Source organism: Macrobrachium rosenbergii, chromosome 23 (genome assembly GCF_040412425.1).
Source record: "Macrobrachium rosenbergii isolate ZJJX-2024 chromosome 23, ASM4041242v1, whole genome shotgun sequence".
Taxonomy (NCBI): domain Eukaryota; kingdom Metazoa; phylum Arthropoda; class Malacostraca; order Decapoda; family Palaemonidae; genus Macrobrachium; species Macrobrachium rosenbergii.
The window spans coordinates 34,853,304-34,862,679 of NC_089763.1; the positions used below are offsets into that span (position 1 = coordinate 34,853,304).

Sequence of the window (9,376 nt, forward strand, 5' to 3'; positions counted from 1 at the left end):
AGAAAAAAACCATGGTTTATTTAAGATTTAATTAAAAAAATGTAGAAAAAAAATTTTTCATTTTTTATTTCCTCATTTTATTTAGAGTTGCATGAAAGTATCAAGACTCAGTCCGCAATGCTAGTTAAGCAAGACTTCAGTTAGTGGGGCAGCCCCAGACGCACGACTTCAATATGCCAAGAGAGTGAAGTATATCTCCAGTCTGTTTCTTTCGTCAATTTTCTAAGTAGTAAGTTAGCCAGATAGCTTGAGATTTCCTTTACTCAACACCAAGTTCTATCAAACGCTTTCATGTATCTAGTGAGTCATCACAACTGTCACATATCGCCTAAACGATTGTCAAACGGATAGTAAGTATTTTTTAGGAAAAAAAGGGCGTACTGTAAACAAACAATGTAGTAACTTCACGTATGTTTTTGTATACCTATTAAATTCAATACAGTTGCGGAACTCTCTCAAATGCCCTGAAGTTAATATTGACCAAATAAAACGTGACTTCCCTCTCAAATGTCCTGAAGTTAATATTGACCAAATAAAACATGACCTCCCTCTCTATCTCTCAAATGTACTGAAGTTAATATTAACCAAATAAAACGAGACTCGCTCTCTCTCAAATGCACTGAAGTTAATATTGACCAAATAACACGAGACACTTTCTCTCAAATGCACTGAAAACGAGACTCACTCTCTCTCAAATCTCTCTCAAATGCACTGAAGTTAATATTGACCAAATAACACGAGACACTTTCTCTCAAATGCACTGAAAACGAGACTCACTCTCTCTCAAATGCACTGAAGTTAATATTGACCAAATACAACGAGATTCTCTCTCTCTCTCTCAAATGCACTGAAGTTAATACTGACCAAATAAAACGACTCTCTCTTTCAAATGCACTGAAAATATTGAAAAAAACGACTCTCTCTCTCTCTCAAATGCACTGAAGTTAATATTGACCAAATGAAACGAGACACTCTCTCAAATGTACAGAAGTTAATACTGACCAAATAAAAAACTCACTCTCTCAAATGCGCTGAAGTTAATATTGACCAAATGAAACGAGACTCACTCTCTCTTGAGAGAATGCACTGAAGCTGATATTGACCAAATAAAACGAGACCTACCTCTCTCTCTCTCTAAGGTGTGCTTAAGTTAACACTGGCCCAATAAAACGTGACTCTCTCTCAACCACTTACTTGTATACAGACTTTTTTTTTCAGTGATACTGCTCCATTGATTTTGATGGCTACGCTAAGGCATACACAATTACTACATCGTTCAATGTTTAAACCCTTTTTTTTTCCTATTAAATACTGACTATCCCTCTGACATTTGTTAGTTGCTATGTGACAGTTGTGATGACTCTCCAGATGCATGAAAGCGTGCTGATAAAACTTGGTGTTGAGTAAAGGAAATCTCTTACTATCTGGTCAACTTACTACTAAAAAACTGATGAAAGAAATAGACTTCAGATCTACATCACTCCCTTGGCATATTAAAGTCATGTCTGGGGCTGACCACAAATTGGAGTCTTGCTTCACTAACATGAGGATTGTGTGTGGGTCTTTCCAGTCTCAGTAAATCTTCAGGAATACGTAGGGTGATGAGGTCCAGCTGAAAGACAGGGAAGAGTCCATTTTTTACAAGGATGTGGGGCCAATGATGGATCTAGATCTTGCCATTCCCTGGTCGACTTAACTTCTGTGCAACTTGACTGAAAAAATGAGAAGACAAAAATTAAAATACTGTGACCTGTAGTGATGAGAGAGAGAATTCCAACACTACAAAATGCCAAGATTTATAGCTGGAGTGCATTGGGAAACTCTTATTACAAAGGAGGAATTTTTATCAAAATATGGTGTCCAGAGGCTGGTCAACAGATTGAGATTCTATAGACTGAGATGGTTTGAACTTGTGATGGGAAGGGGCCACATCAATTAGTCAGAACAGTACAGTAATCAAAATAGCTGGCTGAACATCAGAAAGGCCAATAAAATCAACAAAGGCACATATGAAGACCTAAACCAGAAAGGAATTCATGCAGAAGATAGCTGGGAGAGATATTTCACGTATTAACTCCAAAAAAAGGAGAATCTGATGTAAAACCAATTATGTTGAATGAACAAATGAATGTGCAATTCAAGTTTCATAAGAAGAACTTGCAAATGCACATGCAAAAGGGAATTGCAAAGGTTTAAACTTTATTTTAATGCACATACAGAAACAATTAAGTGAATATATCAGTAAATATGTCTAACCAAAAAAATTTTGAGAAATAGGTTCCAAGGACAAATTGTGCAGATCCAAAACTATGAATACTGTATAACGGGTTTACTCGTGGGATGGACAATAATGGGATACAACCTACTGTACATCTTTGGAACCACACTACAGATCAAACCAAAGTTTCTTTCCAGTGCCAACCTTGGTCCTCGTGAGCATTACTTTCTACCCTTGCAATTATTCATCCTCTTCCTAATTAACTGTCCAGCCACTCAACTTTTCAAAACACTAATATTCACCTATCACTTCAATCAAATCCTTCAGACAAAACCTTGAGACTTGTTGACAATCTGTACACAAGCTCTAAAAGTACTAAAGTGTGACTGTCACATCATCACAACACATACAAAAGACCCATACTTAGTGTTTTGTCTAGCGAGGTCCATCAGTTCATTATTCTTAAAGCTTTGGAAGTTTATTTTATCTTTTCAATAGCACTCTTCTTCTCTGCAGATGTCATTAATGCCCTATTGGTCTCCTCAGTCATGCCAACTTCCTCCAACTCATATCCACTGTCTTCGTCTAGATCTTAAAATAACTGGCTCTATCATTTAAATTTTCTTAAGTATTTTCATTCCTTCATTTTCATCTTTTATACACTCTGCTATTTCTCATTTTCCATCTTTTTTAATATTACAGTATTCAACAGCTTAACCAGACCACTGAATTAACTAGTCTTCAAAGGTCTGGTCCAACGTGTTTTTTCTTAATGAATACATTATATGTATAGCTTATTTAATATACTGTAAATTAACAATTTAATGAACTGAAATGCTGGAGACTGACAAAATTTCTTTCAAGGGTTTGTTTCTACCAGTTGATATATATTGTAATATTAGTGTCAGATTAATTACCTGCTCTATAATGACTGTAAACTTGTACAGATTATTTCTGGAGGACATTAATACTCCTGTGGAGATTCCAAATCCTTCAGTGTAAACTGGAACTAAGCTTTTTAATGGTGAGTTTGATGCTGAACCATACATCTGACTTGCATACTCTAAAATTTCGAGAATAGATACTTTTCATAATAACATCAAGGTAGATTTGTCAACTCCCTACGTCGCAACACTTATTGTTTCCATTCAAATTCTTAAAATCAAGACTTCCAGTTTCCCCGTTACTTCTCTTACATATAACCAAATTCATTCTGGGTTCCTTAAAACAATATGCTAGGACTACATTACAGAATAAGGGCCATGACTGACAGACTATGAGCTGTAAACAATGTACTGTAAAAGCTACAAGCCTTAAGTTATCATAAAGATACCTCAAAAGTTCCACATTTCCCTCATTTCAGTTAATTATTATGGATTAAAAATGCCATGTCTTATTTCTATACTGTTCTAATATGTGAGGTCAAAACTGGAACATGTTAAAGTTAACATAGTCTTACAATTAGATGAGATGAGACTAAAATAGAGATGAAAAGTTTATGAATGAGAACATTGCTACTGAGAGCCGAAGGGGCAAGGCAATGAACCTATAGTAAGCAATGACCCTTTTTCAGGTTACCAATGTAAAATACCAAGAAATATTATGTAAAATATAAACTTACACAAAGCCAAGGCAGAAATCGCACCCGTTACCAGAATAACTAGATCACAACAGCTGAAAAGTACAAGTCCTACATGACAGTCTTGAAGAAAGCAGGAATTTTTGTTCATTTCCTGAAAAAATTATACAAGCTTAAAGTTTATACATACAAAAAAGATCAATGAAAAATTTATTTCTGGCATAAAAGTTTAGAAAACCAACACACACTTCTCTACTTATAAAACTACAAATTTTTAAAGTAATTTGTATTCTTTCTAACATACAAACCTGAAGGTCTTTACATATGGATGTTACTAGCAGCGTGAGCTGGGAACAGCCGTTTAACTTTTAAACACCCTGGCTGTGACACGAGTTTCAGAGGTTAATTAGGACCAAACCCCGGCTGTGATTTAGGCACCCAGCCTAATGTTAACATCCTTTAAGATTTTCTTGTCTGCCTTATTAAGGTGATTTTTCCCAACAACATTGCCATGCTTGAGGGGCTAAAACTTAGAAATTCTAAAGTTAAAAAGTTTCTCATTAGTGTTAGTGTCGACTGATAATGCCCCTTTCACAAAGTCAATGATATTGCCCAGCAAACAGACATTTAAAATACACTTACCAAGGTAGGATAATTGAATACAAAAGTGCAGGTATACAAGACAGGATCTTAAAGCAATACCATGCCAAAGAATGCATGCCTTTCGAACAAAAGACCTGAGAAAGGGCTGAGCACAGCCCTCAACTGCAAAGATGGAGAAGAGCTTGTCTCAGTAAGAGTTAAACAAGGAAATCTGAGATCTGTTGAATAGTGGCTCTGGCATAAGAGATACCCATTTCACAAGACCGATCAAAGAAGACAACCTGACATCTGCACATACTGGTGAGAAAAGCCCTCTCTGACTCTCAAAGAACCTGCCAATAGTATTTAGCCATGACACAGAAGTGACGCCACAGACCTGTATTACCTCATAGAGTGGCCATTGTATGTATCCTCTCGGTGTCTTGACAAGAAGGCTCAACAGATCTGGATACCACTTGGCTTGTGGTCAATAAAGAGCTTCCAGAGTCATCCTCAGCCCAAAAATAATTAAACTCATTTCATCGCCCAATGGCTCAGGCTGACTATGGGAAAAGTACAGACATCACTGGTGTTGGCTTAGAAAGTAGGCGCTGGCACTACAGTAGTTTGTCTGTGCTCAACAGTACCCAACTCGGGAGGATAAGGAACAATACCTAGTATGGGTGAACAGTTAGGCAGATGGTGGTCACTGAAACAGTTACCACTAAGTTCTTGGATGCTGGAAGGTGACAGGCTCTTGTAGTGAAAGTGTTATTCACAAGCACACTTGCATGCGTTTTTGCTTTTCTGTTACATAAGGTACCACTTTCAACCAATAAAACTTCATACATTGTACAATCTCAAGCTAGTGTAGCAGATGTTTACCAATCCTCTAAGTTTTCATCACTCAATAACCAGTTCAACAATGGCTAGCTTATGTGTAAGTGTCCAATGGAGTGTAATAACTACAGTATATCCATTTTAGCTTAAATTTAACAAGAAGACTACAAGAACTCCATTTCTCTGGAGTGTTTCCATTGGCAAATTTGCCTCTCCCAACTGAAATGAATAACCATGAAGTAAAGAGGTAGTTCCCAACCCCAATGTAAGGAATTATATGTTGTGTAAAAAAAAAAAAAAATAAATAAATAAACCACAGGTAGAAAGCGGGTAGCATTTGTCAGCTAGGGCCTAATGTACAAAATCATACTGAAATTAATTTCTGTAATTTTCTTTGTGATTTTGGGCATGCTAAGCTCCACCAGGTAAGGACCAAATGGTCCCAAAGTCAGGTTAGTATGCATGCATGTATTTATTTGTATGATTTTGCTACTAACTCAGGTGTAGCAGGTAACATTAGGTAAAATGGGTTTTTTTCTTTAATACAACCTGACATTGGGTTGTTATAGCAGGTAACATTAACTTCATACAAAAATCATACTAAAATCTATTGTATATTTACTGTTACCAAGATATTCACTGTCTGTTTGAACATTCCACGGAGATGATACCAAACACAGTGTTCATGGGAGAAATTGTGGTATTACAGCAAAAATTTACTACCCTGTATCCTTAAAATTGGGCTTGTGACTTCTGTATCCTTTTTAATGTTTTATATTACTAGGCTACTGATTAAATTCATGAACAATGCATTTTTACAACTGCATTATGTGGTTTATACACTTGACCAAAGACAGGTTATTACAGCATAACTTAAAACTTCATAACAATCTTAAGCTTAAGTAGCAGATGTTTACCAACTCCTAGTTTTCATCACTCAAGAACCAGTTCAGCAATAGCTGGCTTGTGGGCATGAGCCACCAACTTTATTCATTTTAGCCTATATGTAATATAAAGACTACAAGAACTCCAATCATCTGGAAGCATTTCAATCCATTCCACTGATAAATGCATATATTAAATGAAGTGAATAACCAAGACTGAGACAAGAGGTAAAGAGGTAACTCCCAATCTTACTGTAATGAATTATGCTACATATGCGATAAACTATGATAATGGAGAGAGATGGGGTGAGCCCTTGTCAATTAGGACCTGGGGTGCATGGTCAGACTGAGATGAATTTATGCAATTCACTTTCATGATTATGGCATTCTAAGGACAAGGGCCCTATGTTAGGTCATGAACGTCAGGTTAGGCTAGTATGGATGCATGTATTTAACACCATGACTTACAGTGCTCTTGCCTGTGCATGGCTCAGGTTTGGTTGGGTGGGGGTGGGGGGTACACCTAGGAAGGGTGTAGCACTTTAGTTACGGAAGGTAAGTTAAGCCTAAAATGCAGGTTGTTATACAGTGATCTTCAGTCTCCCTAATATACTTAATATGAAAAAATCATATCTGACATTCAATCTCCTTTATATCTTACATTCAATCAGGCAGGGCAGCCGATCAAGGTACCCCAACGCTAAATCAAACAGCACCGTGCTTACTGCATATGAAAAATGGGCACGTTAAATGAAGAAGAAGAAGATGATCTTGACATTCAATGGAGCGTTCACAGGAAAGGCTTGGGTATTAGTAAAAACTTATCAAAATGCATCCTTTTAATTGGTCTTGTGACACATTTATCCTTTTAAATGTGTTTTGTGAATTACAGCCTAATGATTATGGACATGAAATATGTATTTTACCTAAAACACCTTGGGGTTTATGTACCTCACCAAGGACCATTCAAGTTAGTTTTCACTGTTTTTATTCCTCTCCCTAAAAAACCAGTTTCTGATTACGGTCCTCCTCCAATTATACAATGAGTTGGAAACAAACTTGGTTAAAGCAAGTGATTGGCACCATCATAATGGCCAATAATACATAAAATACATGACCCAGTTGAAAAATATATGGTTCAGAAATTCTGCAAAAAATTGAGGTAAAATTTTACTTCAAACCATTATCACACTTTGGACTTGAAAATATAACGTTCCTATTTTTTAAAGAGAGCTTTCAATGTTTCTAACATTTACTTTTGTTAGCTAATGACATTACCAACCACACCTAACCTACCCTAGGGTTCACGGTCCTTATCCAAGTGCATAATGTTAGTCTGGAATCAAATGCATTATGTTAGTTTGAAAATATTCTATAAACTTAATCTGAATGAGAATTATCAATGAGATTTCCCACTGTGGTCCCCCAAGTTGTAGGATTAAAGAATGCAGTCCACTATCTCCAATGAGATTTCCCACTGTGGTCCCCAAAATTGTAGGATTAAAGAATGCAGTCCACTATCTCCAAAAGTACTTATTTGCTAATGAATAAAATGTCAGAAAGTTCAAAGCACACATTAAACATAGGAAAATTATATTTTCAAGTCCATTTTGCTATAATGGTCTCCCGCATTGGTTCACAACTGGTGGTACATAAACCCCTAGTAGCCTATGATGACCTTTTGGGGTGGGCCACGGGGTATTCATCGCATTTGCTAATAAACTGGAGATTGGTGCATCTATTTTTAAATTTCAAGAAAAATGCAGCACAAAAACAATTTATCCAAATAACTGGCCATTCAGGTTCTAGCACCAGGCCCTTGCCCAGTGCACTCATGATCCAAAATTTGGAAAGCTTGTCTGTGAAAAGGCTGCCATGAAAAATGAGACAAAGATGGTAGCTGTCTGGTTCGATTAAAAAATGTTAGACAAAAATGAAATAGGTTAGCCTAAAATAATACCCACATTTTTTTTTGTTACTGGGCTGGTGGTCCACGACCTGATACAGAGTTGGGAATCACTGGTCTACAGTAAAACAATGACAAAATTCAAGCAACAAGGCATTTTCATCAAAATTTCTTATATTAAACGGTGGCTAGTAAGTTATGACTGAATGCTAACGCCTACACCTGCCGGTTAAGTTGAAGCAAGACTAGGTTGCTTCAGTAGCCTTTTACTAGTTTATCTTAGGTCCTAACAATATTGGATTTTAACTTACTTTCGGTAATTTAGTAATATGTTCAGGGTACTTTATGTCCATAAAAAGCACCATACTTACTACAGATAATCATTTAAATAGCACATAACGCACAGTGAAGAAATGGTCCAAGAAAATCTTCCTTTGGAATCCCACGAGTCACAGCTGTCAAGTTTGCTGGGGGGGGGGGATATCAGTGTTACCATTAGCTAAGCAACAAAAAGCTTACCAACTCCATAGATCACTTCCTTATTTTTTCCTTTATAATACACGGCAAACTCCGTGCACTACAATAAAAACAAATATGACTTGTTTGCGATTTCATTTCATAATGAAAACCTAATCAAACCAATTTTTCACTACTGGTAAACATAAAGTGCAGGTGAAAAGTGGTAAAAATATATGAATCTATGAATAAAATATACTTCCAAATCCGAACAATGTACAGCACATTTAAAAGCGACATTCATACTTTTTTTGCGAAGTAATTCTCTTTGTTCTTGCGTTATTGCAGTGCTTACTTATTGTTGTAATAAGATTTAACTGGAATAGACCAGCTCTTATTACTGATATACTGTTTGTAAGTCGTGTGATCAGACTGCACCTGGTACGTCTAATCGTCTTAGCAGTTTCCTGTCTACATCTGCGTAGCAAGATGATAGCGATGCGTTAAGAAGGCACCTCGTACTGTCATTATCTAAAACATTCACACGTCTTATGGTGTCTCGGGTGTGGTTCGTCCCAAGGTCTAAAGGGAGCAATAGCATATGCTACAGCTGCTAGCAGTTGGAACAGAAGAGCAGCAGCTGTTTGGCTTCTCGGTGCAAACGACAAATCTAGCAACAGTGTTGCCAGTTGCACGTAGCGGACATCGTCTAATTTCTGTCAACTTTATCTTCAAATCCGTCCGTGATCACGTGCCTAAGATATATAAATTCATGTACGTATGCCAGACAATAATTCCTAGTAGTTAACTGCCTCTTCAAAGTGTTATGCGATGCAGCGACACGCACCGGGCCGTGGTTTCGTTGTTTATGGCGAATTCATCTGCATACCAACGACAGGTATCATCGATTT

General features: G+C 36.9%; 1 long non-coding RNA gene across 1 annotated transcript; it reads right to left on the minus strand.

Annotated features, from left to right (window-relative positions):
* Positions 1 to 15: 15 nt before the first annotated feature.
* On the minus strand, positions 16 to 8,496 carry LOC136851471 (uncharacterized). Its single transcript, XR_010856886.1, has 3 exons — positions 8,381 to 8,496; positions 3,840 to 3,951; positions 16 to 1,712 (listed from the first exon to the last, which is right to left on the minus strand). It is a non-coding gene; the product is annotated as an uncharacterized lncRNA (long non-coding RNA).
* Between the last annotated feature and the right edge of the window lie 880 nt (positions 8,497 to 9,376).